The sequence below is a fragment of the Pelobates fuscus genome, chromosome 7 (assembly GCF_036172605.1).
Source record: "Pelobates fuscus isolate aPelFus1 chromosome 7, aPelFus1.pri, whole genome shotgun sequence".
In the NCBI taxonomy this organism is placed as follows: domain Eukaryota; kingdom Metazoa; phylum Chordata; class Amphibia; order Anura; family Pelobatidae; genus Pelobates; species Pelobates fuscus.
In genome coordinates this window covers 195,317,394-195,330,369 of record NC_086323.1, presented here as the reverse complement: position 1 = coordinate 195,330,369, position 12,976 = coordinate 195,317,394, and the positions used below count along the sequence as shown (strand labels likewise).

At 45.8% G+C, this 12,976-nt stretch overlaps 3 protein-coding genes across 3 annotated transcripts in view; all 3 read left to right on the top strand.

Moving 5' to 3' along the window:
- LOC134568430 (oocyte zinc finger protein XlCOF7.1-like) overlaps positions 1-12,976 on the top strand; it is a 552,154-nt gene that overhangs the window by 208,866 nt on the left and 330,312 nt on the right. The window lies entirely within an intron of this gene.
- The window catches only part of LOC134568431 (oocyte zinc finger protein XlCOF7.1-like), a 350,471-nt gene that overhangs the window by 335,922 nt on the left and 1,573 nt on the right, over positions 1-12,976 (top strand). The gene's annotated exons all lie outside the window — the stretch shown is intronic.
- The window catches only part of LOC134568421 (oocyte zinc finger protein XlCOF7.1-like), a 162,549-nt gene that overhangs the window by 148,904 nt on the left and 669 nt on the right, over positions 1-12,976 (top strand). The window lies entirely within an intron of this gene.

Below are 12,976 nucleotides of genomic sequence, written 5' to 3'. Positions count from 1 at the left end.
GAGCAACTATGATAAAATGAAGCACACCACGTTAAAGTATTTACTTGAAAACCGAGGTGGGAACGCGAGCAACCGGCCAAGGAGAGAATTGATTGCTGACCTAACCGAGCTAGATCAGAGCTTCACCATGGCTGAATCTACAGCAATGCCCAGCGATGAGAAGATCAGGATGGTCAGGGAAAGACTTCCTCTGTATAGACAGGACCCATCCATGTAACTGGTGGAACAATTGATGGCGGAGGCAAAGGCAGATATACAAAGAGCCCTACCCGTTACACCGGACCACCCAGCCACTACACCCCAGAACGCTCACATGCTTCAAATGCAAGCAGCCGGGGCACCTCATCGCTAACTGCCCCCTCAACAATAACTACCCGTCATGAAATTACAACTCATCTCCCTCGGGCACTAACCGTCCAGCTCGCGCTTTTTGTGTTGAAAAAGAAAGCCCTATGTTAGAATATCTGGGACCTCTCCATGAAGCCAACCCCGTGTATGCCGCAAACGACAACCGGCAGCACCACAGACAAGAGGTACTACTGGAGGGCCGCCCCACTCAGGGGTTAAGAGACACAGCTTGTACCTAGCCTGTATAGGCTACGACCCTGTAACACACTCTTGCTACACACTCATACTGAAACGCTCAATTGAACCTAATCGTTTAGACTAAAGTGGCACTGTCATGCCAAATCCCGTTTTATTTTGTTTTTTTTAAACATCCCTCCCATCTCTACTACATCCAACTGACCCCTTAGTCATCCCCAAATACCCCTAAGCCCCCCATATTACCTATTTATTATTCTTTATGTTCTTCCCTGATCTTTATTCAGGGCGCTACCATCTTTGTGTGGGTAGATGAAGTCCCTGTGGGATACGTCATCTGCCCACACTAGACAGACTGTGAGATGCCCGCACATGCCCAGTGAAAAACCTGGACATGCGAACAGGAATTCCATCCATTCATTCATTCATCAGACAAATGAATAGAAAAATCAGACGAGTAAACTAACACTGTGTATCAGTGTTCATTTGTTTGTTCAGTTTTTACAAGAAGGGAGCTCCCTCCTTGTAATATGTAACTATAGAAGTGGCAGGGAGCAGTGCTCCCCGCCACTTCCTAAAGCCCCCCAGTCACCCCTCACTCTATGGGGGTCAATATTTCAGCATAATGGAGAATCAAATCTCCCGAATAGTTTAATTTTACTTTACAGGTTAGTAATTTTATTCCCCCCTCACTATTTTTAAGGGTGAGGGGGGTAGGTAGGGGCCTGGGTCGAATGACTTCCGCCTTTATTCCTCAAGCTCCACTCCAAGAGGCTCACCCAGTAACCACCAGTCAACAGGCTCGCACCACAGCTCCAGCAACACACTCTGAGGTTCAGGTAAAAGACAGGGACCCTCCTGTAACAGACCATTTCAGGACACAAGGGGTTAAAACCGTTTAGGCGATCGTCCCCTTTCAGAGATGCAGGCACAGCTACTGTAGAACACCAAACTCCCGAACCGCATGTAAGGGAATGCTCCAAACTCCCGAACGGCATACAATATAGCACTCCAAACTCACGAACTGGAACCATACGAATAGCTGCTAGCAGACGAATAGGAAAAGCATCCAAGCGGCTCAGTAAATCCCCCCAAAGACGAGACGAGGCTCCGTGTTGAGGTTCAAGCAGTGGTCTGTTTAATGAGTGCTACCTGCCCAGTATTTATGCAGGTCTCCCATCTGGTGGACACTCCCCTAGGGGACCAAATGGGAGACTGAAACAAAGGACAGACAAGCAGCACTCCAGGACACACAGTCACATTATATTCCCACAATGCACCCTGGCTTCCTCCCCTCTGCCCTGGAGATAATTGAGAAGTAATTCAATTATCTCCCAGGACAAAGGCAAATCGCCATTATGCACGTGGGGATACCAATACAGGAATTACTGTTAAAATACACTATGTTGGAACGGTTACAGTAAAGATATACATTTAACATATCCCCAGATAGCTCAGGTCTGAGCGCACATTATTAATCGAATGCCGCTCAGACTACACAAATACAGTTCAATCGCCATGGAGCCAAAGTCTTCATAAAGTCAGTTCTTATACGAATGAGCTCCATGGGATTCCTATCTGGGGTATAGTGTAGTCAGGTACAACTACCGAATACAGGGCCGTTCGTGCACGTCCACCGAACAAGAAGGGAGGTCGGCGGCTTCAGCGGTGTTCGTGCCAAACTGTGTCAGTTTTTAGTTCCATGAGTTAGGCGTCGAACACCGCTGTGCATTCGCGTGTTTAAAATGGCCGCGACCTCATGTTCGGTATACGAATGGCGGCCACCCAGTATTCGTCAATTAAGCTGTGGTTAACCGCAGCTTCTGGGAGGCTAATTGCCAGCACACTCATGCTCCAAATTGGTCTAGTCATTCGTGTGGTTGTTCGGTAGATTGAATCTACCGAACACCGGGCAGAAAAGCACTTTTCTGCAGAGGAAAAGAGGTCTTTTAACATGGGGCCATAATCCAAAGGCAGCAGATGAGCAACCAGGCTTCTCCAATGCAATGTGGCGAGATTGCTCTCATCACACCTCCTATGACCCGTGTTACCTGGGATACCCCAACTGAATTTGAGGCGGAGGTTCAGATAGACCCCACGTTAAAAGTATACAGGGATAGGGTGATCTCCGACCAGGCCGGATTAGAGGGAGAACGGTATACCTGGGAAAAGGGGTTACTGTACCGCATTTCTGAAAGGGAAGTGGAGGGATCTGTGAATGTGACTACTAGACAGCTAGTGGTCCCCCAGAAATATAGACAGGAACTTCTTCGGATCGCTGATGACATCCCCGTGTCTGGGCATCTGGGGATGACTCGCACCTATACCTCTTGACCCACGCCTTTTTCTAGCCGGGTATATCCAAGGACGTGCGGCAGTACTGCCAGACATGTGACATCTGTCAGCGAGTAGGCAAGAGGGTTGACCGCCACAAGGCAAAATTATGCCCATTGCCCATCATAGACGAACCATTTAGTAGAGTGGCGTAGATATAGTAGGGCTCTTACCAAAACCCAGTCCCTCCGGCAAGAGATATATCTTGACCATAGTAGACTATGCCACCCGGTACCCCGAAGCAGTAGCCCTCCCTAATATCCATGCCGAGACAGTGGCCGAGGGGAAAGTAGTACAGATGGGACACTCTTTGTACCATTTGTGCTGGAGCTCAGGGACCGCTTGGAGACACTAACCCAGACCGTACAGACCAACCTCCAGGCGGCCCAACAACGCCAGTGCCGCTGGTATGATAGGGGAGCCAGAGACCGCAGCTTTCACGTGGGACAGAAAGTTTTGATTTTAAAACCTGTTCGCAATGACAAGCTGCAGGTCGTCAGGCAAGGCCCATACCAGGTGGTGGAACAGAGCTGTGACACCACCTATGTGATTGGCCCCTGCTCAGGGATAGGGAAGAGACACATGCTCCACGTGAATATGCTCAAAACCTACCATGAGAGGATAGAGGATGTGGCGGCGATATGCGCTTCAGCCTCTGAGGATCAGGAGAATCTTCCGCTACCTGACTTAGTAGAGCGAGAAGATCAGGCAGAGGCCTCCATAGGTGTTCAGCTGGGGGAGCGGCAAAGTCCTCAGGAGGGTGCCCAGGTACAGGAGTTAATCGCGGCTAAGGGAGCCACTTTCTCCAATTTACTAGGGTACACCCCGCTAGCTACTCACCGAGTTGAGACCCCCGGACAGCTACCTATGCGGCAGACCCCATACCGTATCCCGGAAGTGGTCAGGGAATATATGAGGAAGGAAATGTTGCAGCTAGGGGTTATTGAACATTACGATAGACCCTGGGCATCGCCAGTAGTGCTGGTACCCAAAAGGATGGCACAACACGCTTTTGTGTATACTACCGGAGGCTAAATGACAAAACAGTGTCTGATGCCTACCCGATACCCCGGATAGACTAGCTGCTAGACAAAATGGCACGAGGCCAGTACCTTACTACAATAGATTTAAGCAAAGGTTACTGGCAGATTCCACTAGCCGTGCATCCCATCCCCAATTCGGCGTTTGCCACCCCGTTTGGCTTGTATCAGTTTCGCGTCATGCCATTCGGGATGAAAAACGCTCCGGCTACCTTTCAACGGATTACCCCGTGAAGAGAGCAATGCCTGGCCGTGGTGTGGGCCCTCAAAAAGTTGCAGCCTTATTTATATGGACAAGCTTTCTCCCTACTCACAGATCACAACCCGTTGGTGTGGCTGAACCGTGTGGCGGGGGACAATGCCAGGCTGCTGCGCTGGAGTTTGGCACTGCAGCCTTTTGACTTCACTATTCATTACCGCCCAGGAAAGCAAAAAGGTAACGCCGACGGGTTATCTAGACAGACTGACCTTGAGAAGTGATCTGTCAGTTGACTCCTGGAGCCGTGAATAAAATTGTCAGTTGACTCCCTGAACTGTGTTTGGTCTGGTTACTGGGAGATTTGGGATATTGCCTTATTTTCCAGCGCTTTACTTTGGATTACCTTTTATACCAGCGGAGATCTTAGGATTTAATATTGCAGCTCCGCTACAATCTTTAATTAGTATTACTAAATGTGGCTGAAAGACCAATTTAGGTCTTTCAGCCTTTTAGTAGATAACTCCCTAATACCGTGGGAATTAGGGAGTTATCTGCTTAGCGGCTGCAAGATGCAGCCACCGCACGAATAGGATCAGAGTTTCATTCATGCAAATGAAATTCCGAAGCGAATAAAGTGCCGAATTGCGTTCTAAAACAAACTAACATACTGTTCTCATTCAGTTAGAATGCAATTCGGTAGTTTCAGCTAAAATGGCAGGAAGCATCGCGAGATCACAGAGGAAAGGTAAGAATTATGGGAAAATTGCTCTGACCAGCGGAAATGAAGCACACTTTGATCCTCCGCTGGTCAAAGCTGGTCAAGCGGAGGGAACCTCCATAAGACAAAGAGTCCCTAACTTCTTTTTATTTTAGTTCTCGAACCAGCAGGCTAAGATTAAAAGATGTAAAGTAACATTCCCAGCAATATATAGGATGTCGGCATTTGCGGACAACCATCTGTTCACCATTGAAAACCACAAGAGATGCCCATAAATCCTGATGGCCAATATTACAAAATACAGCAATCTCTTTAACTTCAAAATCAATATAGGGAAATGAGAGATTCTCAATCTAAAGCTTTTTAACACTCAAGTTATAAGTGTCTAAAATACAAACAGACATTTCAATGGGCAAAACACTCTAAAATATATTGGGGTAAATCTTACCTCCTCAATTAAAGCGATATACGCAACAAATTTTCCAGTGTTACGGACTTCTATTCGGAGGGACTTAGACACATGAGACAATCCACTTTAGATGGATGTTATGAATAAACATTATTTAGATGAATGTCCTAACACGCCTTCTATATCTTATGAACACTCTTCCAATCTTAATCCCACAGAAATTCTTTCAAGCTGTACAAACCAAGCTTATGCCGACCTCCTCCTCCTTGGTGATCCTTCTGCTGCTGGACAGTGAGGTGCATTTTATATGTCCCCAGATAGCTCGTACCCGAGCACCCTCTCTTTCGAAATGGCGTCCAGATCAGAGAATCTGGCCTCCCCACCCTGGAACATTTTCTGCTGTTGGGGAGTGAGGTTGCTGAGCTCCCCTCCCTCCCTGGTATTTATTCTGCCACAGGGGAGTGAGTGTGCTGTGTGAACCTCTCCCAGGTAATCGCTCTGTTGCTGGGAAGCTGGCAGAGCAGCAAGGGTCCCCAGCATTCCTGTGATTCAGATGTGGCTGCCCAGCATCTCTGTGATTTAGATGTGGGAACAAGGTTCCTGCCACACTGACCTGGTCAACATCCTCAGATTTTAAGTCCATTAAATCCCTAGTCTCTGGGGCCTGCTGCTCTACAGAGTCAAACAGATGCCTGTAATCTTGTTAAAGCTAACTCTCTATAGTAGCCAGATGGGTTAGATCTGGTCCCAGCTCGGTAGCTTCTGAGGGATCCTGCAATTCTTCCCTATTGTTATGGATGTCCGGATTCTAAACTCCTCAGGACTTTCAAACAATATTATCCTCAAAGACCTCCCAAAAAATCCATCGCAGTTTTCAACTTCTGGAGGGTCGGCATCTGCTAGCTATGGGTACTGCTGGACCACATCCCACCGTAAGGCCCGGTAAGCATAGTCTAGCCACAATTCCTGCTGCTGGACCAACTCATGTAACTTGGACACCCATTCAGCAGGGTGCTGCTCTCCCAGGAAAGGCATTCGCAAATCAACTTGATCCCAAAAATGCTGCATAATGTTTGGGAGGGATTTTCTCTGGGGACCCCAAACCTCCTCTAAGACATCGTTCCAGAGATCTAATCTGATTGCTTCCTCCAGTCTAGTTCACCCTCTTCCAAGACAGGGCCATCATACTGGGACAGTCTCTATTGCATACACTGCTGGAACACCGCAAACAAGGATGCTGCATGGGTGCAAGCTCTATCCATATCTTTGAATTCTAGAAAATATGCAGGGGTCTCAGTGGGGTTTTGGAGGTTTCCTCACTAGCTAGGAAGACACCCCAACACTGCCACCAGATGTGGTGGATGCTTATGTAACTCCAACTAAGCACCTCCATAAAGTCTTCATAAAGTCCTTCTACTCTGGAGCTCTGACTAGGATATTTGAGGATCTCTTCTTTGGGACCAGGCTGCTGTGGTTATAGCTTCCTGTAGAGCAAGCATGTCAAATTCAAAGTGTGGCATGGGCCACATAAACAAGGTTTAAGTTTATGTGGGCCGCACACACACATACTCACTGACAGACACACACACACACACACACACATACTTACAGACAGACACACACTCACAGAAAGACACACACTCACTTTACTGCTCCTTACTTTATGGAGCAGATGTGGGGCATCTCCCTGGGGTCCTTCCTGCTCCCTCGCATGGTTTAGTGATGCCGGGTGCCGGAATATGACATCATATTCCGGCACCCAGCTTCACTTCAGTCAGCATGCGCAAGGGAGCAATGAGGAGCAGAACAATGAGCTCCCTCGCTGCTTCCACCGCCCCCTCCTCCCCAGCCGGGTAAGTTTCAGCAAAGTAGGCACCTGAAATATGGGGAAATCAGGTACCTACTCTAACATTCCTCATGTACTCGCGGCTCCCCAGCTGCAAAGATGGTCCTTGTGGGCCGCATGCGGCCCGTGGCCCACAAGTTTGACATGCTTGCTGTAGAGGTTATAATATTCTGCTGTGGTTATATCTCTGAAGACCCTCTCTCCTGTAAAAGCAGTGATTATAACTTTTCCCTACAAATTAGCAGAGTTTGAATGTAGCTTTATTGAACAGAACACAGTTATTTATACCAGAAATGTGGATTCCCATACCGGGGGTCTTCCATGCACCATCGCGACACTGTCTGGGGTTTTGATTGTATCATCATCTCCTTGCTGTGCCTTTCCAGACCTAGAGGCAATATGTACAAAACCTTCCCAAAATCTCCTTTCCCTGGAGAACACCTCCACGTATTTTATGACCGCGGATAGCTAGTCACCGAGCGCCCTCATTATCAAAATGGCATCCAGATCAGAGAATCTGCGCCAAGTTGTTAACGTTTTACTGGAGTATGGCTATTCTCCAATTGGGCTCAGGGTTCCAGGCATTTGTCCCGGTTTTACAAAAAGCAGTTCCTGGGACTCGTGCTTGGTCTCTTCTTGAGATCACCTGGTTAGGAAGAATCTGTGTTCTGAAAATGAACTTCCTGCCTCGCTTTCTTTACTTGCTCCAAACATTGCCGGTGCACATTCCAGGACAATTTTTCTATCAACTTAGATCAATATTGTTGGAGCATATCTGGCATGATCACACAAATGGCTGCCACCCAGAAGAACACTTGAATTAATCAGGTAAAAAAGATATTCTAGTAGGGTGGAGATCTGTACGTGGGAGGTATAAAGGGGAAAATGGGTCTTTGTTTTAATTATTAATTGTTTTGGTTATCAAACAAACTGTCCAAGCCTAACAAGTGTTGGGGTAGTCTGTCACATCTACAAAAAGATTCCAACTCCGACACCTACTTTCAAACCTTATCAATGCAGTTCGATGCCTTATTCCTCTGGTTTTTGGTGCAAAGCATGACTCCATGATTCAAGATTGGATTCAAAGAGTTGAAGATATCTGTTCCATAGATTAGCTGATCTAGTCAGCTTCTCATAATGGTCAAACTCCATCTGGTTCCACTAGAAACGGTGGCTGCCCTGTGGGCTTGCTGGCTTTGACCAAGCATAATCTTGTGACCCACCGCTTCGGCCTAACTGATTTACACATGGGTTATCTTTGGGGTCTTGGGTGCTCCCCTTATGCTTTCTAGCTTGAAGGAATACCAACTTAATTTTTCATTGTGTCCACCCTCCTTTCTCACTACTATGTTTTTTTCTATTAAACATTTCCTTTCCCCTTAATTACCTTATCATTTGTTTCATCTTCTTCATCCTCTAAACTCTGGCCATTGACCTGGAGAGATGAAATGAAAAGCCATCTAGTTGGAAATAGAGAGGCAGTCAGAAACAAGTCAAGAGGGATGGCAAGAGAACAGGAGCTGACAGCTGGATTTGCGTGTCATCCACATAGAAGTGATATCTATAGCTAAAAGAGCTGATGAGTTTACCAAAGGAGGCAATACAAATCGAGAACAGTAGGGAACCAAATCTGTATTCCTAGCACTATATCTTACTATTACCCCCACTCCCTTTGGCCCCCCCCCCCCCCTTCCGACCAGAGATTGTTAGGGTTAAAAAAACCTTCACCTGATTGCAGTGCCAATCTCTCTCGGCACTGGGTTGGCATTCAGCCCCCTATGACATCACCTGAAGGTGGGGCACTGTAGAATATTGCATATTCTATGTTTCTATTGATTATATATATGGATGTGTGGATTGACATAAGTAACAGATGGTATAAGTCACAAGGCTTTCTGTGTCCGAGAGCTCTGGAATGTGGATTTGGGGGTCTTGTCCTTATATGGCTAGAGTTAAACACTGACGTTAGGATGAGCACATCTATATAGTAACAGAGGGACACGAGGTCGCTCTCTCTTGGCTCTTGGCTTGGCTCTCTCTGGTTCTCTCTCAATGTAAAGATGTAAGGATGTAAAGAAGTCCAGCAATTACCATCTGCTATTGAATGTCTATTATCCTGTAACATCATTTGTTGTTTTATTATGTATCCGTAACTAAGAATAAACCTGAAGAAACCGTAAGTCAGATTGCGTATTAGACTATTAAACTATATATACAAAAGATGTGTATATCAATCAACTGAAGACAAGAAGAAATTAAGAAGACATTACAGTGACGATCGATCCAAACAAGATTTTACATTGGCAAGCCAGCCAGTTTTCTATTCAAGTTTTGTTACCACTTCAAGGGGGGAAGAGAGAAGAATCGAGTTACAAAGCTATTTTGGAACTGGGAAAACAAACTTGAAGAGAAAAAAAAAGAATCTTGATTGTCTCAGAAGAACTGTGGTTTGTAAGAAAAAGAGTTTTCAAATCACAAAGACTGTACAAGATTATTTTCTACAACTGAGACAAAAAGAACAAGTTACAACGTGAATTCTAGAAGCAAGCACGTGGCAGAGATTGGCAAGCGTCCAGAATCAAGCCCAGAACTGCGCAATAGTGAAATTGACAAGAAATTGTTTGTTAATAAGAAAAAGCAAAAGATCAGAAATGTTATGAAACTAGTCTGTACTTACAATGCATTGATTTGTAAACGAGATGCAGGTCAAGACAATTTAGAATTTGCAGATAAAGACATAGATTTGAATGGGTTTACAGATGACAAATCAGATTTAAATTAAAAGTGTAACAATGTAACAGAGAGAACATTGTCAGAAACAGTCTGTGAATTAGAAGATAGAGTTGAACTAAGAAATTATCTTTTTTGGGGGAGCGGGGCCTGATAGCCAAGATGGCCAAACGTGATTTTTGAAAGCTCCAGCACCAGCAGACACAATCCCACTAATACTGTCCAAACAACAGAGGCCAGAAACTTAAGGAGCATGGAAGATGACACAGGACCTAGCAGGGAACAGAATGATTGGTGCCGATCCGAACTACGAGAGACTGAACCGGCCATGCGGCCTAAAACGAAGCGGAGCCTGCAGCATGGGGGAGTCGGCCGATCACCCGGCAAGGGACCCGCTCACAAACAAAAAGCACACGACGCCTTGCTGCCTCCCCCCACCCGGGCCGGCGGGGGTTATCCCGGTCCTCGCTGGGGATGATCACGCCCAATCAAGCGACGAAGCCCACAGACAGGCAAAAATGCCAGGGCCTAACCAAGATGGCGACTGGGAAGCAGCCCGCAAAGGGGAGAACCCACATTAAGCCACAACACATACTCTTTTGACCGGCTTGGTGCCAGCCTATGGACAGAACTCCATACTAAAGGCCAGATCTTTAAGCTAGCGCTGAAACAAGCAGCGTCATGGATTCGCCCTACAATCCGACGCCAACTATGCAGACACCCGCCCACAGCTCCCAGGGAGGTCTCCCAACGGAGGAGAAACGATTGGCAAACAAAATTGACATAACCCCCGGGCACCAGCAAACATCAATGGGGGACCATCCACCTCGCCGGACATGCTCCCCACCCTACGGCGTCTGAAACCACCGACCATCAGCCGGAACTCGCCAACTCCCAGGCTCATGCTCGGGAAGGTGGGAGCATCTGGAGCAGCGAACATCCCACCTGGGCTTTGGGAAGGACCTGACGAGAGAGAACAGAAAAAGTCACTGCCCACCATGTTAACCGCGAGGCTGTCAAAACCCACCAAATGACACACAGAGAATCAGCAGTGGCACTGGGACTGTACCCACAATGGGCTCACACCCGCTGGCCCGAGCGGCACCCACACAACTCCAACGGCCCCACAGAACGAGCGTTGGCTGATTGCAGACCACCCTGGGGACTAAGACCTACGTACCCCATATGAGCAAGGGGGGGGAAGGTTTCCTGTGCTGCAACATGAACTCCCAAACCACTGATTTTTACCGACCTGCTGTCTCCTGCTTCACACCTCACAGGGACGACTGCCGCCATCACCTGCATGGCTGATGTGCATAACCCTGGACTGCCGAGGACTCTTTCTCATGCAGATAAGCAAAGCTACCAGGGATTCTTATGTTAAATTTATGTTATAATATGTTTTAAGTCGTTTAAACTCTGGTTACTATACTACAACATTACCTAACAAGTGTTGACTTTGGTGAAAGCTTGAAAGTTAGTCATGGGCAATATTAAGTTTAATATTTCAGCTAAGATAACTTATAGAAATGAATACGCTAAGTATACGCCTCAACAATCTTAACCTTGTCTAGTAAATTTGTCTCCATGCTAATGCACACTAAGCGAGGTCTCTATCATTACCTGTAAATATGTCTGTCTCTACAGCATAAGCCCAGTTTGCTAGCATATGCACTAAAATCCTATCTCTTGCATGGAAATAATCTATCCAGTTCTAGCATGTTACTAAATGCCAAAGTTAACGCATGAACCAAGCATGTTTGCATAACATATATACCTACATGTAAACCAATATTAAAATGCAATGTTTCTTAAGCCTGATAAAATAAAAATTGCGCCAGTTAAGAATACACCCCGCATGCTCGCATGGGAAAAGCATGAGGATTGCCTTTGGGGTACCTCAAGCCTGCCTGTAATATAAGCGTGCACTACAAAAAAAAAGAATAAAAAAAAAAAAGTAATGATCTTTTTGCCAGCTTAGAAATGAAGTAAAATGAAGTGTCAATACAAGGAAAATACAGGCACATAATCTAATCCCAGAACCGATAGATACTGAAAATGTATCCTCACAGAGTGATTTGCAGAAATGTCAATTTCAAGACAGAGCTGCAAAACTTAATTTGAAGATCCAGGAACAATTAATGACAATTGTGAAATCTATTCCAGTTCATGACATGTGAGTGGATGCATTTACTAATGCTGAAATGTTTGAGTCAAATTTGGACAAATACAGCCTAAATGACGAACAAAGGAATAGACTATTTCAAATATGGCTGCCGACTCAAATGGCATGTAGACTGAACAGGCCTGTAAAATGTGAGGACAATGATAAAATAATATATGGAAATAAGAAACACAAATTAACACAAATAATAAAATTAACAACAGGGAATGGTTTTGCAGACACTGAAATGTTGGAAAAACTAAAACCACACAAGGGGGAGGATATATTTAGTTTTCTTGTAAAATTTGAAAGTGCATATAGACTTGTTGCAAATTTTTCTGAAGATCAGTTAATTAATGAATTTGTGAAAAAAAATTCAAGATCTAGATCCAACTGCAATTTTGATAGCTAGAGAAAAAAGCACTTTGAATGAAGTTTCTTTGTTCTTGGATAACTTGAGGGATACTGTAACGGACCGTTTTGCACAAAAAGGGGTAAAAACCGTTTAGGCGATCGGCCCCCTTTCCAGAGATGCAGACACAGCTACTGCAGAACACCAATCTGCCGAACAGGAAACCATACGAATGCTGTAAACAGCCGAATAGGAATAACCATACGAATAGGTTTACACTCCTAGCAGTCGAACTGGAACAGCATACAATAAATCCCCCCAAGAACGAGCAAAGCTCCGTGTTGAGGGTCAAGCAGTGAACAGTTTAATGAGTGCTACCTGCCCAGTATTTATGCAGGTCTCCCACCTGGTGGACACTCCCCTAGGGGACCAAATGGGAGACTGTGACAAAAGACAGACAAGTTGACCACTAGGACACACAGTCACATTATATTCCCACAATGCATCCTGGCTTCCTCCCCTCTGCCCTGGAGATAATTGAGAAGTAATTCAATTATCTCTCAAGACAAAGGCAAATCACCATTATGCACGTGGGGATACTAAAACACGAATTACTGTGAAAATACACCCTGTAAGACACA